Source organism: Danio rerio, chromosome 12, assembly GCF_049306965.1.
Source record: "Danio rerio strain Tuebingen ecotype United States chromosome 12, GRCz12tu, whole genome shotgun sequence".
NCBI lineage: Eukaryota > Metazoa > Chordata > Actinopteri > Cypriniformes > Danionidae > Danio > Danio rerio.
The window spans coordinates 44027501-44042661 of NC_133187.1; the positions used below are offsets into that span (position 1 = coordinate 44027501).

Consider the following 15161-nt stretch of genomic DNA (forward strand, 5'->3'; position numbering starts at 1 on the left):
CAGTATTTCTCAATCGGGAAATCAAAATAATTAATCCTGAAAAAGCCAAAGCAAAGAAAACACTACCAGATTACTGTTGTGTTTGTAATAAATGAAAGGACAAAAACAGATAATAAATGAATTAAAAGAAGTAAATAGAGAATACAAATATACAAATGTATGTACAGTTATTACTCTATACCTGTATACTGTACATTTACTATATTTATTATAGTTTATCAGCTAAAATTAATATTACAGTATGCTGTAGCATTCATTAACAAAGTGTTGCAAGTACTACAATATTTACATTTAAAATTGCTAAAGTATTTACTATAAATCACTTCAGCATTTTTTTTTTTTTTATGTGGGCAGGCTTTCATACAACCACTATTTATTTACATTAGTTTTTCTTGGACTTTCTGTACTTCAATTTCCCCTCAGAGAGATCTCATTACCTCTTTAAGTTGTCCTGATAGAACTGATCATAACAAATAATGTAATCTTGATAGAAACAGGTCAAAATTTACAGCCAATACAGAGAGCCGTGTTGCTAAAGCGCACCAGTGACAGCTTTAAAAGTAATAGCTTTCTTTGTTTATGTGATCATAGTTCTGTTTACTTTAAATTCCCTCCAGCATAATTCCCTTGTCAGCTAATACCGAACAAAGAGTCGCGTTCTGTGATATATGAAGACTGTCATGTAGGCCGAAAGTAATACGCAGCATTTGTTTTGAGAAGCCGCTCATCGATGCTCATCATTCAATCGCTGAATACTAATAGAAGAGGCAGGACTAACTCATGATGGCTTCCCTAGAAGATTAAAGCCACGGCTCTTCAGAAAGTGGGCCACGGGCTCTCCAAAAAAGAGCATTATCGATCTCCCGAGTTGAGCTCGGCTGGTTCCTACGTTCGACTGGAGACTGGATGACAGAAGACCTTGATGCTTGTGCAAAAAAAAAAAAAAAAAGCGACATTTAGTATTCAGCATCCACAGTGTTTGCCTGAAAGAGCAGGCAGCGAAGAGATGAGCCGGAATGGGATTGGATTATTTGAGAAGCATTTTTTTTTATGGCACAGAAATTGAATTTGCCTTGCCCAAGAGCTCATGAGACATTAGATGCGGGCAGTCATCAGCTGAATATTATTATGCGCTTAGAACAGAGATGGCTAATAGGAAGCTGGTGGCTGCCAATAGAAAAATGCACACAGCCAATTATCTCATTAAACTGGCCTGCTTATTAAGGATGCACATTACACCTGCATTACACCTGATCACCTCTGCATGCTGGGAGATTCTCCAAAGCGTCTTGTTTGTGAGTAGACAGGATGTCTCGATCCAGATGGATTTTTTTTTTCTGTAATATTGCTGGCTCTGGTCATGTTCAATTACATATAGATGAAATATAAGGTCTGCTAGGTGAATGAGAGCAGGTCTGAGCTTATGGATGTAGAGCAAGGGGTCAGGATTTGGACTGTTTACTGGGCTTTGTGGATGCTGGTAGGTGATGGAAATGAATAATACAGTTGTATGAAGTAAACAGTATACAAACAGCAGCACACTTCCACTTTAATGAAGGCGAAAGTAAAAGAAAAGTCTTTCAGCAAACAACATATATACTGTGGGACTGTTCAAAAGATTTTTTTTTTTAATTCATCGAATGTAAGTGTAAAAACATCAGATTATATAAAATATTTAATTTAAGTAAACTTTAAAGGTATAAAGTTTATATATACATGTACATCCTAAAAATTCATCAGTTTTGAAAATATATTAATTTCATACACTGTAAAAAAAAAAATCTTAAAAAAATGGTCAAACAACTGGCAGCTACGGCTGCCAAACAAAATCCATAAAATTACAGTAAAATTTCTTGTGCAAAAATAATAAATCCACAGATATTTTCATTAAAATGTTTACAGAAAAACACTGTAATTTTACAGACTTTTCCTAAATTATTACGATCAAATCCATTTAATAAAGTAACACAATAAGAGTTTTACACAGAGTTTTACACTGTTATTTTACAGACTTTAGATTATTATAATCGAACACCATCAAAAGTGCCTGCTCTAAAAGTTCAAGAGAAAACAATGTTATTTAAAAGAATTTCCCAAAATCATTACGATTAAACGTCTTTAATAAAATGCCAAGACATGCTCATGGTCTTAATTTAACCGTTTTATTTTGGATCAAAAAAGTTTGGAAAAAACATCAAATGAGATACAACAGATTAAAATTCTCAAAACTACAACAGTTACATTTTATTGAATAGTATCCCTGTAAAACATGTAGAGGTGTAAGTTATATGAAATGATTCAGTTCCAAATCCTAAATGAAATGGAAGTATAACGTGAAGGGAACCCTGACAAAAGAGTGCAGATCCAAATGCAGGTTTATTACACAGAGATGGTCAGGTAAGCATGGTCAATGAGTCATGGTCAAATAACAAGCAAATGATTAGTCCCGGCAGCAAACAATTTAAACAATTAACAAATAAAGCAAGGCAAAAGAAGAGAAACGCAATATAATGTTCACAGTAACAGCAGAACAATATTAAGCAATTGGTGTGTGCGTCTGTGCAGCTTTTAAAGTCCATGTAATCAGTTCACAACAATTCTCCGACTGTGTGTGTGTGTGCAATCAGCGGAATTTGAAACATGTGCATGTGAGTGCTCTTAGTGTGTAACTTTATTGTACGGATTTGATTGTAATAATGTAGGAAAAGTCTGTAATATTACAGTGTTTTTCTTTAAACATTTGAATGAAAATATCAGTAGATTTATAATTTTTTGCACTTTATTTCAACAAAAAAATTTTACCATAATTTTATGGGTTTTGTTTGGCTGCTGTAGCTGCCAGTCATTTGACCTTTTTTTTGCTATCTTTTTTTTTTTTTTTTTTTTACAGAGCAAGTAATTACAATTCATTACTTTAATTTTACTTTATCATTACTAGTAATTGTAAATGTACTTCAAAAAAAAAAAAAAAAAAAAACAGGAAAAAACATTGTGTAAATAATACAGCATTTTTTTGTATAAAACTAATTGCTGTAATTTGTCATTACTTATATAGTACATAAAATAACAGTCAAGTTGTTAATTTACAGAGATTGTGTGTAATTTTTACGAACTTTTGAATATAATTTAAAATAACAGAAAAAATACTGTAAAATAATACTGTAATTTCCTTGTAAAAAAACAAAAAAACAAAAAACAAATGTCGGTAATTTGTCTTTAATAATAAAGTACCTAAAATTAAAGTCAAACTGTTAATTTAGAGAGATTGTTTGTCATTTTATTAAGTTTTGAATATAATGTGAAATGAAAAAAAATTACTGTAAAAAATTTAGAGATTTTTTCTGTAAAATTATTATTATTTTTTTACAGTGTAAGTTCACACTTAGCTTATGATTGATAATAAAACGTGTTTGGCATGCTTTCCCGGGAGAGAGCCCTAAGCTCAGAAGATCTTCGAGCCTGGGGCTCCCTTACATTTATAGTATATATATATATATATATATATATATATATATATATATATATATATATATATATATATATATATATATATATATATATATATATATACATACATAACAAAATGAATCTGTAGCTTGTGATTTAAGTTTGTTAAGCTTCCATATTGCATCATGGGACCTTGATTGCTATTCTGACTTATCAAAATTTTCATTCACTCCCAGCAAAATTTCACCCACTTTTATTAACATTTAAAATACAGATAATTGGGTATTTTAGGTAAATTAGTATAAAAACCAGATAGTAAGCTTCCTCCGGTTATGCCATTAATTTATCACTTCACAAACCTTGACATTTTGCCAGTTTTATTGACCTTTTAAATAACAGCATTGATGAGGAGCTTTACGCTGATTTGAGTTCATACATTTAGCAAACCCTTTCATCCAAAATGACTGCAATATTGCACTGAAAGCATTCAAACGTGACTTAATCAAGTCAGAATACATGAGAAGACAGGAAAATGTGTTCATTTTTGAAAATAGCTTTTGCATAATATGTTTCAGAGGCCACTTGCTTTGATATTATCTCAAGCTTTGATATGCAAACATTTTTGGTGTGTGACTTTATAGTGTCCAAATACTTCAGGCCACTGTGTTCAATTTACAACGTGGAACATTTATATTTATATATATCTTTAATTTCATATCCCTGGCAGCATTAGCAATGAAGCATCAAAGTGTCTTTTGATTATGGTGAAGATCAGAAAGGAAATCTAGGTCATTTATAATAACTGTAAAGCCATAGTTTTGCTTTTGGGTCTTTTTTTTTCGTCTAAATGGAGCTTTAGTAGACGTTCTCCGGCTCCTGCGTGGCAGGTTAAGCAGATGCCTGCTTCTTTAGATGAAGTGTGACAGAACCTGAGCGAAAGATAGAAGCTGATTTGATCTGAGGCTCTTTATGAGACTCTTGGGGGCTGAATCTACTCTGCCAATTCCAGTAACACACCTCCCGTATGACCACTATCACAGATGTGCCAGGCTCCACAGGGTATCATGGGTAATTGTAAGTGAAATAGACCAAGCTGGCTTCATGATGGAGTAGCCCTTGACTCCGCTGCGTGTGAGATAGAGTTTAGAAATAGAAGAAATGAACAATTGTCTTGATTTACCTATCCAACCTGACAGGTATGTGGGACGCAAGACCAAAAATTGGCCATTCGGGGCCTATCAAGATTTGCACTTTTACAAGCCTATTAATTACTGAGAGAAAGTGGCGGTTCATAACTTTAACGGCTTCCAAATATGATACCTTTGTCACAGAGCATGTTACGTTTAAGTTGGAGCTACTTTTTTTCTTGGTGGCTGTTACGGCCCAAACTCAAAACTGGCTCGAATAACAACAACAACATTCAAGGTTTGAGCCGAACATATGGAAGACACAGACGTTTGAATTGTTATATTGACGTTCCGTCAATATGTTTAGTTTTTCAATAAATCATAAGTTTTCAAAAATTGAAAAAAAAAACATTAACAAAAATCAAGTAGACAGGTAGGGAAGCTAAGGTAAACCAACACATTCTCACTCCCAACTCGTCACATACTGACGCTTGGTCAGGAACCCTCGGCGTCAGTTATTGACGCACAGGGTACCCCTTTAGCGTCATATTTAGACGTGCAGGGATTCCCTATAGAATCTGTGCCTGAGCCTGAGGCGTCATAGGGAGACGCTGGAGGCTCGTATAATTACCAATAGATGTCAACAAACTTTTTAAAACCTGATTTACGCCTATTATCACAGTTTTCTTATTTTAAAAATATGTAATTTTTATTTTGTTTATGAAAAGCGTCTGTAAACGGGGTCGAAACTACTGTATGAATAAACTTCGGCCCACGTGACATCCCTTCACGGTGAGTTTAACGCCGCTCTGCTATTGGTCAAACTGCATCAGCGGTGAGTTCTCAGATGAGTTCAACTGTCAACATTAAATATTACGTTAATGCTGCATAATATATTTTTATTGGAGATTAGTTGGTGTTTATAAATATTTTATCATTTACTTTATATTTAATGAGTGAAAATATATTCGGTTGTCCAGTTTAGGGTAACTATGCCTAATAAAACTTTGATTCATTCATATTATTTATTATTTTTTTACTTAAAAAAAAATATCAAATTTCAAGTACTAAGTTTAAAAATGTTTTCGGCTGATATTTTTCATTTTAAATTATTTATTAAAGTTGGGGTCATTGTATGTGGCGATCTATTTTTTACAGTCTATGCTCGCTATCCCAAGGTTCATTGCGATCCCAAGGTTCACTGCGGTTTCCACAAGGTAAGTAAAAAGTAAACAAATAAACACGATTTGTTGATAAAGCATGTACTGTGAACTAGCGACGTTATCTAATTACATCAAGTTAATTTATTAAAAACATATTTTTCTCACATATAACGTTGGTCATGCATTAGAACAATATATACATTTTAAGATAAGGAACAGTGTAACCAGATTGTTGTTTTCCACAATAGAATTCGTGCAAAATCTATATATAATATGCAATATGCAACTCTAATAATACAAATGTATTCGTAATTGTTTCAATATTAAAGAACATCAAGTGTTTCCAAAGGTTTATTGTAAAAACAATTATTTTCCATGCCTTTAAAGGAAAAAGGCAGAAATTTTGCCCGTCTGAGCACATTTTATTCATTGTACAACACAAAACTAAACAAAAAAATAGCTTAATCTACCACACACACACACACACACACATATATATATATATATATATATATATATATATATATATATATATATATATATATATATATATATATATATATATATATATACAGGTGTACATTATAAGGTGTTCACTGTTCAGATATGAATATTTTTTCTTTGCTCTTTTCAGGTTCTTTAGATTTCTTTAAAAATCCAATTTTGTTTTCTAATAAGCAAAAAGTAAAATCACTTTACCCATGTTTATATGTTAAATTGCACTTGTCTCTCTATATCTGTTAACACATTTATATTTGTTTGATTAATTCTTGTGTCTTTCAGCCTGTTTCTGCCTATCACCATGAGTGATTCCTCAATACTCAGATTTATCATCAAGATCTCAATTATAAGCTCAAGTTTTGATGACAACTTGGTGATCTGCATAAAGCACCACCATGTAAGGAAGGCCAAGACCAATCTGGAATCAGTGAAGGGTTAGTGAAGTTTTTCATTCCATGTATATTAAATATCTACATTGTTTAGGCATATGTGATTGTATGAGATAAAATGCATTTATTCTTTCACTACTATTGTAATAACAGAAAGAAACGCATTAGTTTTACTATTACTATTGTTTATGACAAACATTAAAAAACTACAGCATAAGCTCACAAAATATTGTGGCCTAATTGTTTAAAACTAATTGTTCTGGGTGTTGATAGTGGCCAACCATTTTTTTTCTTTTTCAGAAAGTATTTTGTTTTGTCTGATTTTATGACACCTTATAGGCCATCAACTGCCCACATTGGGGTTTAGGAAATTAGAACTGCTTATGCTGCTTGTCTACTAGTCTTAGGATAAGTTAGAAATGTTATAAATGTACATTTTTTTGTTGTTTTTATCTGGTACAGCTCATAGGAACTCCAATCTTCCCAACTGTGAGAGGGCCTTGCTCCAGTGACTGTCAGTGTGTACTTCATTGTTTCCATTAGTCCCTGTATCTGTAGACCTAGGTGACAGTGGGCTAGAGTAAAATTTTGGTTTTATTTAAACTAAGGCATACTGATGGCCTTTTTTATCTCAGATTTGGTCATGCAAGTATTAATATATCCTAAAGTATTTTTATATTCTTTCCATTGGTGGAAAAGATGTTGGTATAATTATTTTTAATGGACTGCTAAGATCTCAGCAGACATTTTTCTGAGATATTCTTGAGTGGGAGTCTGTGCAATACAAGGTGGATAGTATTTGCAAGGAAGAGCCCTTTATCTGTCCTGCTTCCACACTAGATATACTGCCAATTTAAGTAGATATGAACCATAAGCATAACCATTTCAAGAATGCACGAGGTACTTTAAACTGTATGTGTTGAAACTAAATTAACAAGAAAACAGCTCTGTGATGTTCACCTAAGAAAATTAGATTAGAAGATAGAAACTGTTATGCACTTGTTCTGTACTGTTTCATTCCTTTTTCAAACACTGGCATTTTTGAAGGTTTATTTACAGCTAAGGATTAAGAATTGACAGGAAGATTTGTGGACTACATCAACTAATGACACTACCTCCAAAGAGTTGCAAAAAGCTGTCCAAAGTTTCAGCACCATCTTTAAGCCCATGATTTTAGTGTGTTTCATGCCTAATCACATGAGTTTATATCTGAGATAGATGAACTATGTGATTGTCTTAAACTGATCTACAAGTAAATGCCAAAACCTATTGGTTTACTTATTTATTTATTTGTTTGTTTGTTTGTTTGTTTGTATATGTTAACCAGGTGAAATGGAGTGAGGCATACCAGGATATGCCTGGTTTTACTTTTGGGAAGGAGGTTGAACAGTGCAATATTTCTTCTATAGGATTGCAGTGACCAGACATGCTACTGTAACTCTCATGGTCATGTGCTGGAATTAGCAGATATTCAACAATTTGGCCATCTCGCTGACCTGTTGATATCAGAAGGTAACAATATCCAGTTGAATTTGTTTTAGTTGTTCAGTAACCTATTTAAATAGTATTGTGATTTTTTGATTGCTTATCATTGTAGACCGCAGCAGCTCTGCAAAGCAAGTTGCAAAACAGAATCCATGAAACTGGCAGTGACTGGAAACCAATTGGAAGACTTTGGTCTGTGATGTAGAGGAGTGGGCAGAGGGTGAGGAAATTCTTATTAATATTACATGTAGTCATGAAAAATTGTGTTACTATTACTGTCATTTTTTTTTTCAGTAGCAGAAGCAAAAACAACAAACAACAGAAGTGATATGGATGTCTTCGTCATATTGCATGGTATGTACACTAGACTTCTGTCAGTGTTGATTCTTTAAAAGTTGACGTATAATCCTTGTTATACAACTTTCTTTTCATAAATATATTTCAGACTCTGCTGACCCAGCAACAAAGAGGAGGGTGTTCAACATCATCCTGCTAGTCAGGATTCTTCAGGAGAAGCAGTGGATTCTTGTGGCAGAGATGGTCAACCACTATAAATACCTTTCAACTCATCCTGGTTCTTTCAAAGAACTTTCTTGCTTGTTTGCTACTGAAATGTACTGGTATGTATTTGTATTTTTTGGCACAGACATAAGCATAAGGTTACCCAGTCCAAAGAATATTAATATATTTTTATGTTGTTGTGTTCTTCTTTTAAGATTCGACATGTGGCCTTAACGAAGAGGGGTTAAAAGGTCTATGGATCATCATTCTCAAAAAGCAACAAAATAACTGAGAAATAAACAACAATACGATGGTGCAATCTAGAGACCTGCAAGGTACCTGCAAGTTTTGGCTGGAGCAGAGAACATAGATTTTTTTTAAATAAAGCTCCAGCTGATGAGTATGACATTGACTGTGGATTTTCTTTTACTGTAATCCAGAAGAGGATGACCTTAACCCTGAATCTAAAGCATGTAATAAAATCTGTAAAAAATTAAATAAAATTGTCATCATCTATAACCAAATTGTCTTTTTTTTTTAAATACATAGATATGTACAGTATGTAAGCATTCCTCTAAAATCAATCAGTGTTGTAAATTAAGAGCATTATTGTATGCCTAACTGCTTACAACATATAACGATTTAAGGAACTCTATATTAAAATGAAATTATTACATTAAGTGACATTAAGAGCTTTTAAAATATTAATTTTATGATACATTTTTATGATAAATTTAATTTTTGCATATACTTGGGCAAAAAATGTACATTATTATGGTCAACTGCTCAGATACCTCCAGTCAATATGTGGCTGAGTCAGGCAACCACACTTCTACCTCTGGAAAAATTAACCTATGATTTACATCAAAGATCTGATGGATCCATTTGGTCCTCATGGATTTTTCTAAAAAAAAAAAAAATTAATCTCCTTTTATTTTTGTCCTTTGAAACATTTGTATTAATTTGTTAGAATGTCTAACAAAAAACTGCTGCACTTGTTGTGAGATAACAGTGCGACTGTTGTTATTCTGAAAATAAAAATTAACTTTGTATAATGTTTTATTGAATGCAAGATAAAAAATAAAATATTTTCCAAGAGATGGATTGCGGCTGGAAGAGCATCTGCTGCATAAAAACATGCTGGAAAAGTTGGCGGTTCATAGCACTGTGGCGACCCCTGGTTAATAAAGGGACTAAGCCAAAAAGAAAATGAATGAATGAAAATAAAATATGTATTGAAATATGTATTTTTGGTAGACATAGAACTACACAGTAACTTATAAATACAGCACAGAACTATTTTACTTCTAGTTTAGATAATTTAAATGTTTGCATTTTTATTTTGTTGGTTAATGGCTATGTATTTTTAATCATTTGGAGGTTTGAACTATTCGCAGCATTTGAAAGGATATCTTTTCATCATTGTTACCTCATTTCTCAATATTTTCATGATTCTTACAATGCAGCAAATCTTACAATCATTTGATCATAAAGAAAACAATTAACAAATTAACCCACATGCAGGACAAAGACATTATGTGGAATCATTATTAAACACAAGTTCATCCATTGTCATCAAAACATACTGTTACACGAACAGTTGAAGATTTAGAAAGTAAAAATAATCAGATAAAGACTGGTTTTTAAACAAATACATGTCTTTAAAAAGGTTTTATTTATAAACATTTACATATTTTAAAAGAGCTTTTATCCATATTTCAAATAAAGTGAAAACAATTAAACATCACATGATGACCATTAATGAAACACACTTACAGAATTACATCCACACATATTATTCTGAACTCATAATATTTGTGATGAACATAATCACTATTGCTAATAACTTGTAATTAAAGAGGATACTAATGTTTAGCTTATTTTTACAGCTTTTTTTTTTTTTTTACCACAACTGTACATGTGACAATACAATTTCTTGTCCATGTTGAAGATAATACATCTACATAGGTTAACTGCCCTTTTACTCAAAGGGGATGAGTAGAGCCCCGTAGAAAAGGAAAAAGTATTCACATTTCAAACGAGAAATGAGTGAGAGAATATCAGCAAGACTATTACCTATGCTATGTTCAATAAATAATGTTGGATATAATAGTCTGATATGTACTGATCAAGTCAATAAAAGCTGTTTAAAAAATACTCATTGTAAAATAACAAATTTATGCCTGGCTTTCATATATGTCATAAATATATGCACAATGACCTTATTCAGATAGTCTTTAGTTCATTAAAATTTGTATCTGTTCCATTTTATTACAAAAAGGCTTTAAACTACATTACCCACAATCCTTTGTCGCTGTATAGATGGGAGGGGAAAGACATGGCGCTACAAATTGTAGTTCCTTGAAAGGTGTAGTTAGGGTTAAGTTTAGGGTTACGATCTTGGTTAATCGTTAACTATTTAAAACACAGCGATAACTCATTGATAAAGGACACTGTTAGTAAAGTGGCAAAGTTAGCAAAACATAGTTAGCAACACGAAGGATCTTTTAATTTGGCTTTGAAGTTATAGTCCAATCACAACGTCGCAATCTACGTCACACTTTGTCTCTATTTGGTAATCTTCCGGCTGAAGGTTGATTATAACCTTATAATATAACTTAAATATCAAAATGTGTATTAATATTACATGTTATTTATTGTCTTATTAAAAATACAAATGTATATTTACCGTGAGATTACTTTGTGGGGGTAACCTGATGTGCAAAATGATCATAGTAAAACCAGATCATAGGCAGTATACTTAATTTGAAACGAATAATAAAATAATAAAAAAGCTTAATTTTTTGAAAACATTTCAAGCATTTGCTGTAACTAAACCCTGCATCATGTAGGTATACAAATATAAATATATGTCAAACTTAAATGACAAATATAGTGCCCATTAAATAGTATAAATAGTAGTTCATTGTAAATGAGTATGCAAATAAACACAATACATTTTTAGTGAAACATTTATAATTTATTTATAATGCCACAAATAAAATAAATAATAAAAATCACACAAAAATGCAAAAATATATATTTTAACCAAAAATATATATTTTATAAGTTTTTAATGCAATAATATATTACCATACATATATAAATGATTAAAAACAATTATAATTGAAGGAAATGTATATTTTGTATTATTATTATTATATTTATTTTGTGATATTTATTCATGTCATACATCTGGTATGTCAAGCTCAAGTAAAACTGCACTGCAAAAAATCTTTTCAAATGATGCCTTTGGAAATGCCATCATAATAAACAGCTTTCACAACAACAAGAAGTCAAGTTCATGACAAATGCAAATTATGTTTATAATAACAACTTTCTGAACTTAAACATCAAAAGTAGAATAAGTTCAAAACATATTCAAGTATTTACTGAAGAATAGCAAAAACTATTTTTACAAAACACTGAGAACCAAAGTGTGCTTGGTGAGTCCAGGTGTTTATGCTGACTAGACTGTCATATTGCAATCCGGTTAGCATGAGGAGACTTGGGCGTAAAGTGTCAGGAATTCCTGGAGGGCTCCCATGTGTTATTCCAGGTTTTGCCACTGTAAAGTATTAGAAGTGCACAACATCATTACTGAACAAAGAATGAGCGTTAGGTTTCATTTAGAAAGTTCAGTGATATTTATTTATATATGTAAAGTGTCATTAAACCTGGCACTCTTGAATTAACTGTATAATAGGTTAAACATTTCCAGCATGTTTCCATTTATTCCAAGCAGATCTGTCAGTTCTACAAACTCAGAGATCAGGATAGTAACTGCACTTCTCATTATGAACACCCTTATCCTTCACATACATTTTTATCACCACTGATGTCCACTGTTGTAGTTTTCATTGAAGGGAATGCTGACACAAATTCCAGCATGATTTTTTAAATAGCAGAATATGGGTATTATTGGGCCAAAACCTTAAAAAATATAAGATGCAAGATTTGAATCTTGATGAACATATTATTAATTCACGTCTTGCAATTTAAAACACATCTCATGTTTGACTCATCAATTATATAAGAAAACTACAACAGCATACTGTGCTTCACCCTAAAATATTTCTAAATTATAACAAGCTTATTGTTTTACATGGCTAAACATTTATTTTATGCCTGCATGATTCACTGCTATTACTGTAACCCATTACACTCTTAACCCAAACTAGTTGACTTTATTAGAAAACTGCATAGAAACATGTTGCCTTAAATCCTTTATGTTTTTACACAAGGTGAAACTAAACAGCCCACTTTAAATTAACCAATAACCTTTACAATCTTCTTGAACTTACAGTAATATTTTAATTCAAGTATGGCTGTTAAGTTGTACCTTGTATAAAATGTAAGGGGTTTAAGCCACTGGGTTTCTATACAATTTTCTAGTAAAGTCAACTAGATTGGGTTAAAGGAACAGTTCACTATTTACTCTCCTTTAAGTTGTTGTAAACCTTTTTAAAAAACTTCCAAGTTACTTTGTGTTGAACATGAAGGAAGTTTTTTGAAGAAAGCTGAAAAGCTGAAAACATTGACATACATAGTAGGAAAAAAACAAATACTATGGAAGTTAATGTTTGCAGGTTTTCATCTTTCTTTAAAATATAATTTTTTTGTGTTTAACTGAAGTAAGCAAGTCAGACATATTTGGAACAAGTGAAGGATGAGTCAATAATGACAGAATTTTCATTTTTGGGTGAATCTCTTTAAGAGTATACTGAAAGAAATGTCCTACTCAATGAAGCTAACTTCAGCTGCATGTGTAGCCCCATGAGTACTTATCTAGAAATCAAAACAATGATCACATCAGTCCCATTTTAGGCCCTTTATATCATATTGGCCACAGAATGGACTACTTAGTGTTGCAATAAAATAAAAAAATTAATAAAACTATGACTTACCACACAATACAAGACAAACAGTGAATTTTCAGCTCTGCCTTTGCTGTACACAAGATGAGGTTCCAGCTTCAACACTGATCTGAGTGGGGCAGTTGTGCAGCTCTGTGAGGTTGTGACTGTTTAGCTGCAGTGCTGTGAAGAGTTCTTTATTAAAAGAAAGTACATTCTTTTAAAATCTGTACATAATAACAAAGAAAATACAATGATTTTAAATAATGATTAATTCTGAACAAAAACATTACCCTTAGTCAAGATGAATTCATATGACAAAAGTTTCTGCATCTGAAATGAATAAAAACAGATGTGACATTAGTTAAACCCACTAAACTACTAGATACATCAGTACTGCATTAAGCAGTTGTAAAGTAATGTAAGTGTAGTCCAAAATGAGCCTTAATCTCTTTAAGATAATGATTTAAAAAAACGTTGCTTGTGTTAAAAACAATCCAGCCACTTGTAATACATATGATCAATGGTAAATTTCTGAGAAGGTGCAAGGTAATCCTTGAATTTTACCATTACCATCCTGACTGACATAATATTTGAAAAGAAGACAGCTTGTTGTGCCTCTTTACCACAATTTAGAGATGATAGATTCTTTCTTTTATTAAATAAATTGGTAAAGGCCAAATTGTACTGGTAATAGTGTATGATATTCATTGTGTGACATACATCAGCTTAAGTTATACTTGAGCTTTTGTTATGCTATATATATATATATATATATATATATATATATATATATATATATATATATATATATATATATATATATATGTGTGTGTGTGTGTGTGTGTGTGTGTGTGTGTGTGTGTGTGTGTTTTAAGGCATGGAAAATAATTGTTTTTACAATAAACCTTTGGAAACACTTGATGTTCTTTAATATTGAAACAATTACGAATACATTTGTATTATTAGAGTTGCATATTGCATATTATATATAGATTTTGTTTTTGTGGAAAACAACAATCTGGTTACACTGTTCCTTATCTTAAAATGTATATATTGTTCTAATGCATGACCAACGTTATATGTGAGAAAAATATGTTTTTAATAAATTAACTTGATGTAATTAGATAACGTCGCTAGTTCACAGTACATGCTTTATCAACAAATCGTGTTTATTTGTTTACTTTTTACTTACCTTGTGGAAACCGCAGTGAACCTTGGGATCGCAATGAACCTTGGGATAGCGAGCATAGACTGTAAAAAATAGATCGCCACATACAATGACCCCAACTTTAATAAATAATTTAAAATGAAAAATATCAGCCGAAAACATTTTTAAACTTAGTACTTGAAATTTAATATTTTTTTAAAGTAAAAAAATAATAAATAATATGAATGAATCAAAGTTTTATTAGGCATAGTTACCCTAAACTGGACAACCGAATATATTTTCACTCATTAAATATAAAGTAAATGATAATATATTTATAAACACCAACTAATCTCCAATAAAAATATATTATGCAGCATTAACGTAATATTTAATGTTGACAGTTGAACTCATCTGAGAACTCACCGCTGATGCAGTTTGACCAATAGCAGAGCGGCGTTAAACTCACCGTGAAGGGATGTCACGTGGGCCGAAGTTTATTCATACAGTAGTTTCGACCCCGTTTACAGACGCTTTTCATG

At 31.8% G+C, this 15161-nt stretch overlaps 1 long non-coding RNA gene across 1 annotated transcript; it reads right to left on the reverse strand.

Moving 5' to 3' along the window:
• Positions 1-11921: 11921 nt before the first annotated feature.
• LOC137496823 (uncharacterized) lies at positions 11922-13809 on the reverse strand. Its single transcript, XR_012387716.1, has 3 exons — positions 13763-13809; positions 13521-13664; positions 11922-12181 (listed from the first exon to the last, which is right to left on the reverse strand). It is a non-coding gene; the product is annotated as an uncharacterized lncRNA (long non-coding RNA).
• Positions 13810-15161: the final 1352 nt, after the last annotated feature.